This window comes from Mus musculus, chromosome 19, assembly GCF_000001635.26.
Source record: "Mus musculus strain C57BL/6J chromosome 19, GRCm38.p6 C57BL/6J".
Classification (NCBI taxonomy): Eukaryota; Metazoa; Chordata; class Mammalia; order Rodentia; family Muridae; genus Mus; species Mus musculus.
The window spans coordinates 32,981,992-32,999,846 of record NC_000085.6 but is presented as its reverse complement, the minus strand read 5'-3'; positions in this window follow the sequence as shown (position 1 = coordinate 32,999,846).

The following is a 17,855-nucleotide window of genomic DNA, read 5'->3' as shown; positions in this document are numbered from 1 at the left end:
CCTGGGGTCACATCACACAGCCCACCCCATAAAACATCAGTGATCTGGAGTCCCCCTGGACTGACTCACTGTGGATGGTGTTGAAGACATACTCCTTAAAGCACCTAGAACTTCCTTTAAGCTGCTGCTGTCACTGCACAGAGCATGTGTTAATGGATCAATCGCAGGTATCCCTGCCTTTTAAACAGGAGAGCACTGATCACCACAGTCTTTCCCTGAAACTCAAGGGCATCACCATGAAAGCTATTGTACTGGGTTGTACATGGTCATCTTCCTGAGGTGTTTTGAAGCATCTTAAGAGAAGGGTTTCCAGCAAACCAAAAGCTTCTATATAACGAACAGTTTTCTGCTTGCTCTCTATACCTCCCTGCTTGGTTTTGTCTCTCCACTTACTGCGAGTGTCATTTTGTCCCTACCTACCCACCTGTCTTCTGTTCTCTCCAAACCCCTTTAACTTGCCTTTTGTCACCTACTGTAGGAGCCAAGGTTTGTAGAGTGGGTTATAAAACAAATACAAATAACACTTTAAAGGGGTGAATTTTACGATATGTGAATTATGGCTCAATAAAACTATTCTGAAAGGGCACTGCAGACTATAAAATCTTACGAAAGGTGAGTTAGCACACTGCTCTGTTTATATTGATAATAAACTATTCACTCTTTTATGTAAAAATTAAGAAGCACAAATGCGCTCTGAGAAGACTTAGAATCCCCTGGGTAAGCAGCAGGCTTTAAAGCTGGTGTCTGGTCTTCACCATAGCTTTTTATTTCCATGGTTTCTTCTTTCAGCTTTGTTCTTAACCCTGAAAGTGAAAGTAATTTTAATGAGATGTGGTTTGCACATAGATTCTTTGATTACATCTCCTCTCTTATCTTTTTCCCTCATGTGGCACTTGGGGATGTGTTAGGTGCCAGGAACCCACATGAACCCCCAAGAGACTGAGGGGCAAATCAGTCCCTGTGTGGATTTTAGATGCAAGTCACAAGGAATTATGAGTTTTATGCTTTGCTTTCTGGCCTTTTATTCATCCTATCTCTGTGACTGTCAGGAAGCATATGGGAGTCCCCTTGGTCCATCTTTGGAAAGCTGGTTTGTGGTATGACAGTTCTTTTTTTTTTTTTTTTTTTTTTTTTGGTTTTTCGAGACAGGGTTTCTCTGTATAGCCCTGGCTGTCCTGGAACTCACTTTGTAGACCAGGCTGGCCTCGAACTCAGAGATCCACCTGCCTCTACCTCCCAGGTGCTGGGATTAAAGGCATGTGCCACCATGCCCGGCTGGTATGACAGTTCTTAATCAAAGGCAACAGCTTCTTGTTGAATTCTCTAGCACTTTCCCATGGAGAACGTGGAACCTCAGACTCAAAGTGCAGTGGCTCCAAAAAGCAGCAGCACCTGGTAATGTATTAGAAACACGAAACCTTAGGCTCCACCCAGCAACTATGGAAGTCAAATTAGCCTTTTAAAAAGCCTCTGAAGTGATGTGTATGCTTATTAAAGTCTGAAAAGCACCGATCTAGATAGCATCGTATATCAGCACACCCAGGGCACCTGGCACTTTAACCGCAGTAATAACCAGGCTCTCAGAGCCCTTAGATGCCAAACTGAGTGGCCACTGAGAGCTGCATCTCGCTGGCCAGGAGCAGAGCCTGGTCATGTGTTGTAATGATAAGTCCCATCGTCAGTACTCAAAGCTAGGTCCTTTTCATTTCTTACAAAACATGGTCCGTGTTCCCATAAATACCTTTCAGGGCAAATTCAACTCTCCTCATCTCAATTCCAATTCATTCGCCCACTGATTTCCATGAAGGATTCCTGGCATCCCCTGTGTTTCTCATTCACTCACCACCTTGTAAACTATCGCATGCCTTCCCTGGCATAAGCTTCCGTGCTTACTAACCCTTCGTTAGGACTTCTCACGCCCTACTGGAAAGACTGTTCGAGCAGATCACATCTGTCCTTAAAGAACTCATACTATAACAAAGAAGGCAAAGTTTAGAACTTTGAAGTGCATGAAGAACAAGCTCTCGGGGCCACAAAGGATGAACAAATGCTTCTGAGAACCCACACTACACTGTGCTTAAGACCAGGGTCTGCTGACTCACTTCAGGATCTAGACAAATTTTATTGTCTTTCTAGATTTCAGTTTTTTCAATAGTTAAAAATAACAAGTTTCAAAATCCTATCTAGTCTTTAATAATTCAGACTCCCCAAGGATGGCATTCCAAACCCATCCCCATACAGAAACACTACAGAAGGGAAGAAGATGTGTTGCTGCCAGTTGTTGTCTATGGTCCTTGTTGCTGTTGGCGGCCATGTTGATAACTGTGATTTGTGCTGCTACAGGAAACCATGTGGAAGTCCAGGATCCATGCCACCACTGACCTCGACAAGCAAGAAGGCTTCTTTTGCTGTAGCATTGATAACTTCAGACTCATAATTGAGAATAAGAGGCATTGCAGGCTTCTGTAACAATCCACCCTCCCCGCCAAAAAAAAAAAAAATAGTCCAGACAAGAAGCCATTGAAGATAGTCCTTAAAAACTGTGATAAAGACGCCGGAGAGCAACAATTCACAATTGACGGCTTTGGGCAGGGAGATGGCTGGGAGGACACAGTGTCCTTTAAGGAACCGACTGCTGGAAGTTTAACCATGTTTCAGTGAGTATATGAACAGCACAAATTGGACTTGGTGATTTTTTTTTCTTTTTTTCGGGGGTAGGGGCACCACAAGGGTAGGAAGGTGGACCTGGAAGGATTGAGAAGTCATTGGAATGCATTGTATGAAATTCCCAAATAATAAAATTATTTGGGGGGAAGGGTGAGGGAAAAAGGAAGATATACACTGGCATGTATGTACTATATGTGCAATATATGTCACTGTATAAGACCGTGGTTGAGAGTTCTGGTTTTGACACCAGAAAATCTAAAGCTAAGGCCTCTTTTGGCCTTGACAAGTGATTTTATCTCTTTGGTCCTCAGTCTCATCATTTGCAAAGTGGGGATGAGAACAGCATCTGCTTTGTAGGATATAATGAATACTAGTGAAATGGCGTAATTCAGAAGACGCTCTTAGCACATAAGTAACGTGCTTTCAGAGATACAGTGGTGGTGATGATCATAGTAATGTTAGGTCCTAGTGAAACAGACAGGTTGTGAGGCTGTGAAAGGCAGCCTGTTTAGGTTGAATGAGGCTTGCTCCAGAGACCCAATAGAGACCCAGTAGGAAACTCTACAAGGGACGGAACAGTGAGTCATATTCCCAGAGACAGGTGCCTGACACCACAGAGCCCCCAACTCTATAATCCTGTGGCTATAAGTCATGCAGACAATGTCCCAAGCTCCTGGCATTTTGGCTAGACTGCACCCCGACAGTTACCTGACTATAGCTAGGTATGCTCCTCCCCACAGTTACCTGGCAACAGCAAGGTAGCCCAGCCCACTATAAAGGGGGCTGCTTGGCCCCTTCTCTCTCTCTTTAAGCTCTCACCTTTCTTACTCTCATCTCTAGCCCTCCTTCTATCTCTCTCCCTTTCCCCCTCTCTCCACGTGACCATGGCGAGCCCCCTCTCTTTCTTTCTACCTTCTCTTTTTCTCTCTGACTTTCTACAGTAAAGCTCTAAAACCATAGACTGTCTCTGCTCATCAAGGCCTGCAATACTTGAATGATGGGATAGGCTTCCCCCTAAAAGTTGCATCTAACCTCCCACCAGAAGGCCTTCCTGCACTTTAGCCATGAACCGGACCAAGGACTCTCACCCACATGAGAACCACCCAGCGCCCTCTCTCTCCCTGCCCTCTTGTTCTCAGCTCTCCTGCAGTGTCCAACATCATCTGGGAGGCCCGAGACTGAGAACCTGTTATCTCTGGCCTCCATGAGGCCCAGAGACCTCAGACTGCCCCTTGTCCAACCCCCCGCAGGCTGGGTCCATAGCTTCCCACAGCCAGACACCCACCCAGGGCCACATGGAAAGCATGCAGCAGTCCTCCCGAGTCTGCCTGCCCAGAGCACTGGAACTCTGGTAGGACACAGGTTTTCTCCCACTCCTTTTATTCTCCCACTCTCACTGCCCCACAACAGGTCTTCTAGTAAGGATTAAATCATCCTGGTGTGGGGGAACTAACCAGATAGGTGAGATCAGGTACAGGAATACTGGCCAGATGATATCAAAGAAGGAATGGTAAGAGGTAGGAAAGATGAGAATGTTGTCAAGTTGGTGGGAAATGGCACTAACAGTTGAGGATAGAGAAGGGAGACATGGTTTGATGCAAGAAGCTGCATCAAGAGATACTACTTTGGACTGTATCTCTGCATCTCCAGTAAATGTTGAGACCTAAAAGAAAAACCCATCCTATGTAACTGCTCAAGGTTCTCTCTTCAAGATCCACCACTGTGGACTGGGGAGATGTTTTAGTGGATAAAGAGTTTGCAAAAAACCATGTGGACCTGAGTTAGATACCCAAAATTTCCTCCTTCCTCACACACACACACACACACACACACACACACACACACACACACCACACACCACACACACACACACACCACACACACCACACACACACACACACACACACACACACACACACACACACACACACACACACAAACACAACTGAGCTCAATGTTACATTTGTAACTGAGGTATTAGAGGGGTATTGGTGACCAGCCAGGCTAGGCTAATCATTAAACTTGGGGGCATCAAAAAGAGATCCTAAGAAAAAATTGTGGATAACTCCTGAGAGACAATGCCCAGGGATGTCATCTGGCCTCCCTCACATGCTCCCACGACTACACACAATACATAAATGCACACATGCACAACTACACACTTCCAGAACATTCCAAGAGGTCCCTCTTAAACACACATGGTTAGTATTTCTTCCCACTGTAATTAAACTGGAGGAAACATGTGATAGTGCTCATGTTCGTGGAAGGGATACAAGGAGCTAAGATCACATCCTGTCCATGAATTCTGACTCAGATAATCCAGTAAAAGCTTATTAAGCTAAGCATTCCGTGTCATTGTTAGCCTGGCTATCATAGAAACTCATGTTTTAAGACCAAGGACCAAGCCCTCCAGGCATGGCAAGGACTCTGGAGAATTGTGTGGTAGCTAGTACTTCTCATAGACAGCAGAACATGAATCCATACAGCAGCCTGTAGCCATCCTGATCTTCAACCTCAGGGCTATTCACAACAGACACTTCCTCAGGATGACTGTTAGAGGCAAGCAGTATTTCCAAGAAACCTTCCAGAAGTGGACATAAAGAAGAACTTTTCCTAATAGGCCAGGACTTCAATGTTTCTTGGCATAGGTTACTTGAGGCTAGGGCATTTGGAGCTAGCGGATCTTAGCAGGTTCCTAAGTTGACTCAGACAAAGCGAAGGTTGAATGATGAGCAAGAGGCTTCAGTGTAACCCACATAATTCACACCCATTATAGGAATCAGGCATAATTGCAACATCTGTAATCCTAGTAATGCACTAGAAGAGGCAGTGGCAGAAGATGGATGTAAGCCTTCAAACAGACACGTGGCCCTATCCTCTAGGCTATAACCAGATACAGAAGTAAAGCAGCCAAGCTAGTAAAGACTGTGGTTTCTTTGAGATAATCACGGGAAGTTTTTCTCAACCCCTTCCTTTTGGGGGGACCCTCTGTCAGAGGTTCAGTCAGTGATTGCTGAGTGTGGGGTGTATCACCAGTCACCATAGGTGCTAAATGGCTTCCAAAGCATGACTATCTATCTACTCTGAAGGTATGGCATACAGGATGGTGATGTTGACCTGGATGGCATCATGGATGATAAACAGATTGCCCATGTCATATCAACAGGCAGCCCAGGTAAAATGAAGTATGTGTAGGGACTCACCCAAGGAAGTGCATCACATAAGGTCTTTGCTGCCTGTGCAGTCAGCAATTAGTAGTGTGTGAGGCTCTCTCTCTCTCTCTCTCTCCCTCTCTCTCTCCCTCCCTCCTATCTCTGTCTACTGTTTTCACAGTCTAATATCCCAAGAGGTATCTCCTGCAGTGAATGTGAATAATTTTCCTGGAAGTGGGGGGGTCTCTCTGCTATTCAGTGGCTGTCTTGGTTACTTGTGGTTATCTTGTGGCTGTGATAAAATACCGTAAAAAGGCAACTTAAGGGAAAGAGAGTTTATTACAGCTCACAGTTCAACAACACAGCTCATCATGGCAGAGATACCAAGGCGGCAGGAACTTAAAGTAGCTGTCCATGATGATGAACCCATGCTAGGACTCAGCTTTACTGTCTCTACTCTATACACAGAAGGATCCCAGCTAGAAAACAGTACTGTTTTCGAATAAAATAGATCTTACACCAGCTAATGTAAGAAAATCCCATGCAGGCATGCCCAGAGGCCCATCTCTACGGTGACTCTAGGTAACATCAAACTGACAACACTAGCCAGCACTGTGATTTTCCCCTCTGTGTTCCAGATTGACCCAAACCCTTTCCCTTAACACTGTCACTGAGGCCACGAAACTAACAACATTTCTATCAGCAGAAACCAAGATCTTTTTCTCCTGCTTCACTATGAGAGTATGTAGCAAGAAGCACTAAAGAAAATATCAAGAGAGTGAAGTGAGAGGGGTGGAGACAGGTGTTTAGCAATGAGCTGGGAGGTGAGTCCTGATGTGTAGCATCCACTCGTTTATGGGATATAAATCTTCCAGTGCCATTATTAATTTTAAATTACTAACAATGCTAATGGGCTTGTAAATTCCCTAAAAAGAAATTAACAATCCAAAGCTTCTATCCCAGAGACATTAGAAGGGCTCTGGGAAATACAGAACTTGGGTTTTCTGTATTGATAAAGGAGTAGTCATTCAAAGTCTCTCTCGGGGTGTCCAGAAGGCAATAATATTCTGGAGTGGCTAAGACTTCCTATGGGTTGAATGTCATAAACCTGAGGCAGGCACTGGTTTCTTTACAGGATACAGGAGGTGTCCAGTTTGATGGAAGGTGGATTTTTCTTTCTTGTATGTTACTTTTTCTTTTAAATTTTTGATGTTTTGAGATCATAGTCTCACTATGCAAACAATGCTGGCCTCAAACATTTGGTAATCCTCCAACTTCAGCTTCTTGAGTGCGGGGATTACAGGTTTGCAATGTCACACCTGGCTTTCCATCTGCTCTTGCATATCAAGAGCAGATATTTTTAGTTTTATATTCAGAAGAGATGCTAGCTAGTCCACAGACGTTTGTGGGTGATGGGCAGAGCAAGGTAAGGCTCTCAGAAGCAATGTACTGGACCAGGAACAGTAAGTTCACATGGTATCAGTACTGCCTGGAAGAGTTTGAACTGAATTTCCCAGAACAGGACCTGCCCCAGAGCAGCCTCTGCCAACACTTTGGCCACTGTACAAACCCCAAAACAACAATGAAAGATGCACAGGGGAAGCCAGAAGTGTAGCACAGGCTTATGATCGCAACACAAAGGAAGCTGAGCTAAGCTCAGTTTATAAAGCAAGTTCAAGGCCAACCTAGACTACCTAGTAAGGCCTGTCTCATAGAAAACAGAAGGGATGTGGGGAGGGACATAAGAAAGGAATCCTATACAAAACCCCATTTGTTCAGGGCTCTCTGGTAAAGGCATTACTGGGTTCTCAGAAAGAGTATGATTATTAGGGATCTGGGTGGGTCCTGTATCCATCTCCTACCCCTGTAGAAAAGTTTGGGTTTCAACTCTGTACTAGGGTTAGGAGATTCATAACAGACATTCTGCAAATAGAACAGCTAGTGGTAAGTATCATTCAGGAAATGTGGTGTGAATTAACTTCAGCCCTCCTCTGTCTTAACAGAAAAGTTGGCCCTAGCATCTGACTCTGCTGTTTCTTAACTTCTTTCTGCAAAGAAGATGCCATCTTCCATGGGTGGAATGTGTCGCACATTCTGCCCATTGCTAGCCTGTCTTCCATCACTGTCACCAGCTCCACCAGAGGGTAGGGAGCACAGCCACGCTTTCCAGTCAGATAGGCCTTCTTGTCTAGCCTCTCTGTGCCTCAGTTTTGGCATTTATAAAATAGGGCACTACCCGGAGCACCCTGTTTCATTTGGTTGTGAGGAAGATTTAATAAAACCCAGGTAAAGAAAGTTGTATTCCATGGGAATTAAAAACTCATAAAAACTATGAAGGGCTATGTGGCAGTGAAAGAAAATTCTAGAACCATACCGACACCAGTGATGGACACACCTTGGCTTTCTCTTCTCTAAAGATTATGGACTAGAGAAGTGGCACAACAGACAACGGCATTTGCCACAAAGCCTCAAAACCTGAGTTCTTCCCCTGGTGGAAGGAAAGAACTGATTCCCACACAGTGGGAAGCTGCCCTTTGACTCGTGCGTGGGTTCTATGAAATGCTTACCCAACCCCACAACACACACACACACACACACACACACACACACACACACACACATACACACAAATAAATCAGTAATAAGTACAGTAGAATGATGGTGGTGATGGTGGTGGTGATGGTGGTGGTGATGATCCTGTTAATATGGTTGCTGTGAAGATTTAATATATCAAAGAGAGGCTGGGAATGTTGCTAAACGGTAGTATAGGAGCAGTGAATGCTCTGATTTCAATCCACAGCACTACAAGGAAAATAATAATGTAACCAGGCTGCATAAAATCTGGCTAATAGTAATTGCTCAGTAAACTATAGCTATTATCAGCATCGTCAGCAGGATTTGTGTCGACACACAGCATAGCTTAAGCAAGAAGACAATGGGTCCTTTACCACTTCCAGCTTGGTTGGCTTCTCAGAAGCCAGTAGGTTCCCTGGCTAAAAATCTAAAGAATCACAAAGAGTTTTCAATTTTTAATATTGATATCATGTAAAGTATAGCATTTATAAACATAAAACACCTCCCTTGTCTCGAGCCTTTTGAAGCTGTTGGAACAGCCCCATAAGGGAAGTCTACCAAGCTGTCTGCCTTCCACTGGCAAGACCTTGCTTCAACAACTAAGTGACTGTCTAGGTCACACAGCAAATTAGTGACAGAATTGGGGACACATGGAGGCCTTCTGGCTTTGGGTGGAGGCACTCGAAGTACTTCCTCTGCTCTCCATTGCTTCGTTCCTGTTTTGATTCAAGAGACACTCACGCATACTTTCCCCTCTTCGGCCACTATGCTAAATAAGTTCTGCTGATCCGGGGATGAATTAAATAGATGCTTGCCCTCTAACCAAAATAATTTAGGAAAACATTCCACCCCATCCCCAGGGAATGCAATAGAAAATGTCTTTACCCATTAAATGACCCTCGGTCTTTCAAAAACTGAACTCACAAGCAGAACAATCAATATAAACAACAACAACAACAACAACAACAACAACAACAACAATTCTTACTGGACCCATACCTTATAAAATTAAAAACAAAACAAAAAAATTAGTAAAGTCATTAAAGTGAAATTTCAAAAGCATAGCCTTTTTTTTAACTTGCTGAATTTGGTCCTTTTTTTTCTTTTTCCTTTTCTTTTTTTCTTTTCTTTTCTTTCTTCAAATTAACTATATTGACAGCAAGGTTGCCAAAGAAATCTAAGTTTGATGCCAATGTGTATTATTTTCAACACACAAATTTTTTTCAAAGCTCTTAAATGCCTTTGAGTCTAGATGCCCTCTGGCTTTGCTTTGACCCCAGCCTCTATGAGAATAATATATAAAACACTGTGGACTCCAGAATGTTCTGTCCTTGGAAGACATAGTGCTCTCGCTCTCTCGCTCTCTCTCTCTCTCTCTCTCTCTCCCTCTCTCTCCCTCTCTCTCCCTCTCTCTCTCTCTCTCTCTCTCTCTCTCTCTCCAAAAGTCTCATTAATTCCTCTATGATTAAGGAACTTTAGAGTCAATAGAACTTGGTGTCTATGGGGATCTCAGAAGACAGACAAGCTCAGGTTCCACTGTCCAGAAACTTGGGGTAAAGCCAGACCCTGCTACAAGTATTTAAAAGGGAGTTAGCTCAGAGCAGTTTTCCCTACTAACTGTCCTGAAAGTAAGTATCATTCTGCTAGTGCCCAATAATAACAGAGACTCTTACTTTATAAGAGGGAAGGAACGGCCAAACACTTTACATACAGTATTTATAAATCTTTATGAATAAGAAAGGGTTTGTAATTCCTGCTTTACGGTGACATACTAGGGCAATAAGGGTGTCTACTAAGGTTCCATAAAAGGGAAAAGAGGGACTTGCTGAACCATCAGCTCTTCTGACCTCTCTCAGCTCCGCCTCTGCTGCCTCAGCCACTTTCCCTCAGGGCGGTGAGACTAGCCCTGAAGACTCTGCACACAGGAATCTTCACTTCTTGTTCTAAACATATTTTCTAATTACCACCTACATACCCAGCTCTATATTAGGCACTGAAGAATGTTAACGAACAATTCCGGGTCTGGCTTCGTCTTTGACTTGGGGGAAAAACTGTCTCTTTTTCCAAAGATCTTTTTCTTGAACCACTAAAAATTAGCAGATTCTTTCTGAGGCTATCGAACAGGGAGATGAGTACTTTTTAAAATATAACTGAGGTTCTTAACAGTCTTGACTCTCATAGATTCCTTTAAGAAAATCCCTGTCAAACCGACAATTCCAAAATGCCTGTTTAAGGAGAGTTGAGTTCATGAGCATCATGTTTTTGTTTTGTTTTGGGAACACAACGAATTGCCTTTATGTATGTGTCCACGTTTCAACAACTAGTGCTCCTGAACAGAGTGGGGAATGTGGCAACGAAGCCAGAGCCGATGTTCTAAAAACACTGTGACAAAGAGCGGAGGGTTTGAGGAGAAATCTGAGTTCGAGGGGTCAAGGCCTCCTGTTCCAGCTGTCAGGCTCCACATCAGACTGGATGGGTGGCCAATGGGGACACAAGAGCCCTGTTCAAACCTCTTCAATATGTAAAAGTGATTACTCAAAACAGAACTGACTCCAAATGGGGCTCTCTGTGTGACCTTTCTCCGGGTGTGACTAACAAGGACCTGAGAGCTGGCAGACATAAAACCACCTCATGCACTGTATGTTTAAAGAAACACCAAACCATTCTTAAAACCACAAAGACTGGTGCTGGCCTCTCTGTTCAAATGTCTTGAGATTCTCAGTTCTAATTACCTGTAGATTCCGTGTCTTGTAGGGCAGTCAGAATTGCATCGTTCAGAATTTAAAACTTGGAATAGGATGCAGTAAGGGGCAAGGTAGAGAATGGTCTTCTAATAAAATGTCTTCAATACTATGTGTTGCATTAGAAAGTGAGATACCTTCACATTGTAGATGTTGGAAGTTAAGCTTGACATGAGGTGGGTCGTTCACATGAAAAAATAAGATTACTCTGAGAAATGCAGCCTGATACACACACTGGCATCCTCAAACCTCAAGACTGCTTCTCAGATCTATATGCAAGTTTGTCCTCTTTAAACGCTAAGCATCACTTTAGCAATTGGATTTCATGTATACATTTGATTTGGTTTAGCCTTGGTCCACCCTTACTTAGCAAATTAGACCAATGTTTTCTTCTCCCTAAAAGACCTGGAAAGAAAAAGGAAAAAAAAAAAAAACTGGATCAAATTATATTCTAATGTGCTGTCAAAGATTGCTACACACATCCACCTGGATTCTACTCAAGTTGGGAGGCCGAGTGCTGAACTCACCAACTCCGTGAAGCAAGAGTGTCTGGTAACACTATCTCAGGTTTCACACAATTGAAAGATGACCCTGTCCAGATTTCTATCCTGAGTCCAAGCACATGTACTGACCTGCCTCTCTCTTTACCTACTCTTGTGACCAAAGGCAGAGGTTCAATTGGCTTCTTACCTTAGAGAATTCTTCTTCCTCAAGCATTTTATACAGAGCCTCAGAGGACCGAGGAGGCATCTGAAGTTCTCAAGTAGCTTATGAAACTAATGGCAGAGGTCAAGAAGGAGGTGACAGAGAAATGGGAAGTAGGCAGTATGAACTGGTAAAAGACCACTGTAAGTAGATACAAGTTCCAATAAGAGCGATCAAGGTAAGTTAGTAATCACTGTGGACCCTTAGCTTCGCAAGAAAATCAAATTGTGAACAATCTGTTAAATAATTTAAATAAGCCATAATAGCTGTGATTTCGTGTATTCCTCACGGCCATCACCAAGGTGGATATTCACACGTCCCATCCTTGGAACTCTTGCCTCCCTTTACGTCAGTGGTTCTCAACCCATGGGTAGCAAAATTACAGCTGTGACGTAGCAATGAAAATAATTTTATTCACTGATAAGTGGATATTAGCCCAAAAACTTAGAATACCCAAGATATAAGTTACAATTTGCAAAACACATGAAACTCAAGAAGAACAAAGACCAAAGTGTGGACACTTTGCCCCTTCTTCGAATTGGGAATAAAACACCCATGGAAGGAGTTACAGAGACAAAGTTTGGAGCTGAGACAAAAGGATGGACCATCTAGAAACTACCATATCCAGGGATCCATCCCATAATCAGCCTCCAAACGCTGACACCATTGCATACACTAGCAAGATTTTGCTGAAAGGACCCTGATATACCTGTCTCTTGTGAGACTACACCCAGGCCTAGCAAACACATAAGTGGATGCTCACAGTCAGCTATTGGATGGATCACAGGGCCCCCAATAGAGGAGCAAGAGAAAGTACCCAAGGAACTAAAGTGATCTGCAACCCTATAGGTGGAACAACATTATGAACTAACCAGTACCCTGGAGCTCTTGTCTTTAGCTGCATATGTATCAAAAGATGACCTAGTCGGCCATCACTGGAAAGAGAGGCCCATTGGACTTGCAAACTTTATATGCCCCAGTACAGGGGAACGCCTGGGCCAAAAAGTGGGACTGGGTGGGTAGGGGAGTCGGGGGAGGATATGGGGTACTTTTGGGATAGCATTGGAAATGTAAATTAGGAAAATACCTAATATATATATATAAGAAAATAATTTTATGCTTGGGGCCACCACAACATGAGGAAGGTTGAGAAGCATTGCTGTACATTCTTGCCTCCTTTTCCTCCCTCTACACTCCTTCTCTCTTTGTCTTCTTACTGATTCCCCCCACACACCCAAACTTTCACCCGAATGATGCTGGTCTCTTGTTTAATCACAGCTGATTTCAGTCCCAATAAAGCAGAGGTATCCCTTCCACAGTTTCTTAATGAAAGTGCATCACGGGAAGAGTACCACCAGTAACAGCCTGTGCTCCTGACGCCAATTTCCCTTCTAGTTTTTTTATTTCTGTTACTGTGATAAAGCACTAATCGAAACCAACTTGGGGAGGTTTGTTTTATCTTATACTTTACCGTCCACAACCAAGGGAAGTCAAGGCAGAGCTCAAGGTAGCAGCAACCTGGAGGCTGGAATGAACTAAACAGAGACCAATTCACAAAGGCAAACACATCAGAAAAGCACTCCATCCTTCACCCACAACCCTGAAAGCTGGGTAAGCCTGAAGTGAGTGAGGGAATAACTGCCAACCAAGACGGTGGTGCACCCAGCAAAGTTGCCTTTTAAAATTGACAGAGGGTGTCAGGCCATTTCAAGGAAAGTCTAAGCTCAGACAGTCTGTGACCAGCAAGCCAGTACTGTGGAAGATGCCGAGACGAGTTCTGTGTACAGAGGAGGAGGAGGAAGGTGGCCTCAGGCATTAGAGCAAGAGATGAGTAAAGACTTAAGGAAGAATACACCGTATATTAGCAAATACACAGAAAGGAGAAGATATAACAATAAAGTTGGGTTTATTCTAAGAATTTTGCTTAATGTTGGAAAATCAATTTTATCATCCCATTCAGGGATTTTTAAATTATGTTATCTCATAGAGAAAAGACTCATTAGTCAGCAAACATTCATATAATTAGGTTTTTGCTTAGTTTGGTTGTATGTTTGCGCTCTTCCTTTTTTTAAAAAAAATGCACATAAAGGGGATTTTCTTGCTATGAGAAAGAATAGCTAAAAGAAGAGTGTTTATATAAAAATAAATATATAAATAAATAACATCATGCTTTGTGGCCATATGTTGAATCTTTCTGTAGTTTGCATATTCCATTTAGTCTCCGAGGAACTTAGTAGGAAAACCAGAGTCTATCTCACCTGTCATGTGATCTAGTTTGTCAGAATGAAGAATTATAAACACATACCTAACCACTTCAAATTTCAAACTTACAGACTTCTGACCCTAAAAACAGAAAAACTCTCCCCATCCCAGAGTGTCCCCAAAGCTCTGCTCAGATAGGTAATTCAGTCTTTGGAATAATAATAGCACTGCGTTCTGTCATGTGAATATACCATGGTTTATTTAACCAGCCTGTGTTATATGGCATGGTGTGAATTTCTTCTGTACTCCCTTAAGTTCTCAGGATAAAAGTGCTGAAGAGTCACAGGTGAAAGGATTCTTGAGTTGTGAAGACTTTTTCCTCTGATATCTAGAGACTAAAAACTAGGCCTTAACAAAATTCATCTCTAAGCAGTAGCTGAATATGCTTTGGGGGAAATTTAAATGAGTGCCTCTTGTCAGCACCAACTCTCTCCTACAGCTCTACAGGAAATGAGAGTAATAGGTGTCAATACAGGCAGTCAAATCCAGATCCTCTTAGGGGAAGGAGAAGTCTTTAACAGAAAGTTCATCACAGTGCAGATTGGGTGTAGGCCAAAGGCTTCAATTCTTACCACAGTCTCCAAGCCCTCAAAGAGTAGAAAGAGGATGGGGGATGTGGCTCAATCGCAAGATCTAGCATATACAAGGCCTTGAGTTAAGTCTGCAACACAACACGAACCAAGTAGGGTAGTACATGCCTGTGATCTCAGTACTTGTAAGGTAGGGTTTGAGGATAAGAAATTCAAGGCTCTCTAAGGAGTTTGAGGCTAGGCTCGGAACCATCAGACCTTGTTTCTTTTTTTTTTTTTTTTTTAATTATTTATTTATTTATTATATGTAAGTACACTGTAGCTGTCTTCAGACACACCAGAAGAGGGCATCAGAATTCATTACGGGTGGTTGTGAGCCACCATGTGGTTGCTGGGATTTGAACTCCAGACCTTTGGAAGAGCAGTCGGGTGCTCTTACCCACTGAGCCATCTCACCAGCCCCAGACCTTGTTTCTAAGTGAATGACTGAGTATATAATAGCCTAAAGTAACTGATTCAGTCAACAACCACTCAACAAATGGTATGAGTTAGGTGCCTTTACTAAACAGCAACATCCTAACTTGAAAGATCCTTGAGAGTAGTCATGGAAACAGGGCCATCAACATATAACAAAAATAATCACTTCCCCGACTTTTAAGTGAAGGCAAAGCCCTTGAGAAGTAATTGAGACAAAGAAATTATCATCAAAGAAGCAGCATATGTTTGATGATGCACACTGTTTGAGGATGGCCAGTTAATTGGATGGAAAGTTATAAATTTTTAAAACTCAAAAAACAATGCCTTTGAAATCTCTGACAGATGTTGTCAAGATTCCTATGAACAGATGTCTATAAAACACCAAAAACAACCTATTGAATAGTTCTCAATGGGGCTGGTTGCTTTTTTCATCAGCTTTAAGCAAACCAGAGTTATCTGGGAAGAGGAACCTCATTTGAAAAATGCTTCCATGCAGATTACCTACAGGCAAGAATGTAGAACATTTTCTTGATTAAAGACTGATGTGGGAGGGCCCTGTCTATTGTGGATTATGCTTCCATACTCAGGTGCTCCTGAGGTATATAAGAAAACAAACTGAGCAGACCAGGCAGCAAGCCACTAAGCAGTCATCCTCCATGGCCTCTGTTTCCTACTTGATTCTCCGCCACTATTGCCTGAAAGTTTGAGATGAAATAAACCCTTTCATTCCCAAATTGCTTTTGATTGTGACCTTTATCACAGCAAAAGAAACCTCAGATACTTGTTCTTTCCATTGATTGTTATTTTACTAAATTTACAGATTAAGCCTGTTGACAGCTGATCAGTAGGGATCATGTATCTTCACCAATGGGTAGGTTTTGAAGCCCACACTTAAGGAGGAAACTTCACCTTGTAAAGAATATGCTTCAAACTGAGGAAGAGGATGACCCCATAGGAAGACTAGCAGTCTCAACTAACCTGGATCCCTGAGATCTCTCAGACACTGAACCACCAACTAGGCAGCATACACTAGCTGATACAAGGCCCCTGAAAAATATACAGCAGAGGACTGCCTGGTCTGGCCTCAGTGGGAAAAGATGCACCTATCCCTCAAGAGTCTTGAGGCCCTAGGGAGGGTAGAGGTCTGGTGAGGTTAGGGGAAGACATCATTTTGGAGATAGCGAAGGAGGAATGGGATGAAGAACTATCAGAGGGTGGACCAGGAGGGGGATAACAACTGGACTGTAAAAATAAATAAATAAATAAATAAATAAAGGAGAAGGAGGAGGAGGGGGAGGAGGAGGAAGAAGAGGAAGAAGAGGAAGAAGAGGAAGAAAAAGAAGAGGAAGAGGGAGAAGGAGAAGGAGAAGGAGAAGGAGAAGGAGAAGGAGAAGGAGAAGGAGAAGGAGAAGGAGAAGGAGAAGGAGAAGAAGAAGAAGAAGAAGAAGAAGAAGAAGAAGAAGAAGAAGAAGAAGAAGAAGGAAGAAGGAAGAAGAAGAAGAAGAAGAAGAAGAAGAAGAAGAAGAAGAAGAAGAAGAAGAAAACTGTTACTTATTATAATTTGCATATATAGTATTATGTTATATAATAATGATTAGTCATGAAGTACAAGGACCAAAAAACTAAACTCAAGAGAGAAAACAAGGAAAATCTCATGGAAGATGTCTGAGCCTTCATAGGATTCCAACTATAATATAATTGCAAATGGATGATGGTCAGGAGTTCCTTCGAGTTGTGTCTCATCTGCATGGTTCATCTCATTCTGTTTCACCCTACCCTTGTCTAACCTTAATTATTTTCAATTGCAAGTTAAGGAGTTTGGAAACCAAAACCAGCATGTAGTGGTGTATAGACCCAGGCTGAGGATGCTTTTCATGTGTCCCTTAACAGTTGTTTTCTTAATAGCTTCTTTTCTCCCATTGAGTACTGCTAAAAGTCCATTTTTAGAGAGACACGCCTATTTCTTGAAAAATGATGTTTAAATAGATTTAAGACACACTTAACTCTTACGTTTACATAACTCATACAAATAGAGGACTGCAGAGCTTAGAAATCTCCCGCCTGGGTCTGGAGAGATGGTTTAGCTGGAAAGCACTTACTGCACAAACTTGAGGACTGTACTTCAGATCCACAACACAGAGGTAAAAGTACAGGTGTGGCAATATAGCCATATAGTACCAGCGCTGAAAAGGTAGCCATAGTGCTTGCTGGCCAGCCAGTCTAGCAAACTGGTGAGCTCTGGGTTCTGAGAGAGGCCCTATCTCAAAAACTAATGCAGCAAGAGACTGAGAAAGCCAACATCAACCTCTGGCCTCCATGTGCACACCACCCACGCATGAACACACACACACATGAACACGTATACACATACATTTAAAAACATTAAAATTGCACATTTTAACTCCCACCTAACCCGGACAGGGGACACGTGTTCTTCACCCACAGCTCTGACAGGAGAAAGGCACCCTGCCCTCTTGCCATCCTAGTTTATCTACTGATGAATTAAGGCTTGACTGTTTTAAAAACAAAAACCCTTCTAACTTGGGCTTGTACAGCCATAGCCAAGTCATCCAGTATTGCCATGACTTAATTTTTTCATTTGTAAAATAAAGATAATCGGTTTCAACTTCAAAGGGCGTTATGAAATTTAAATGTTATAAGCTATTGGATAAATGATTGTATTCACACATACACACATACTATGGGAGAAAGGGAGGTTGGGGGGACTTTATCTGCTATATAGAATT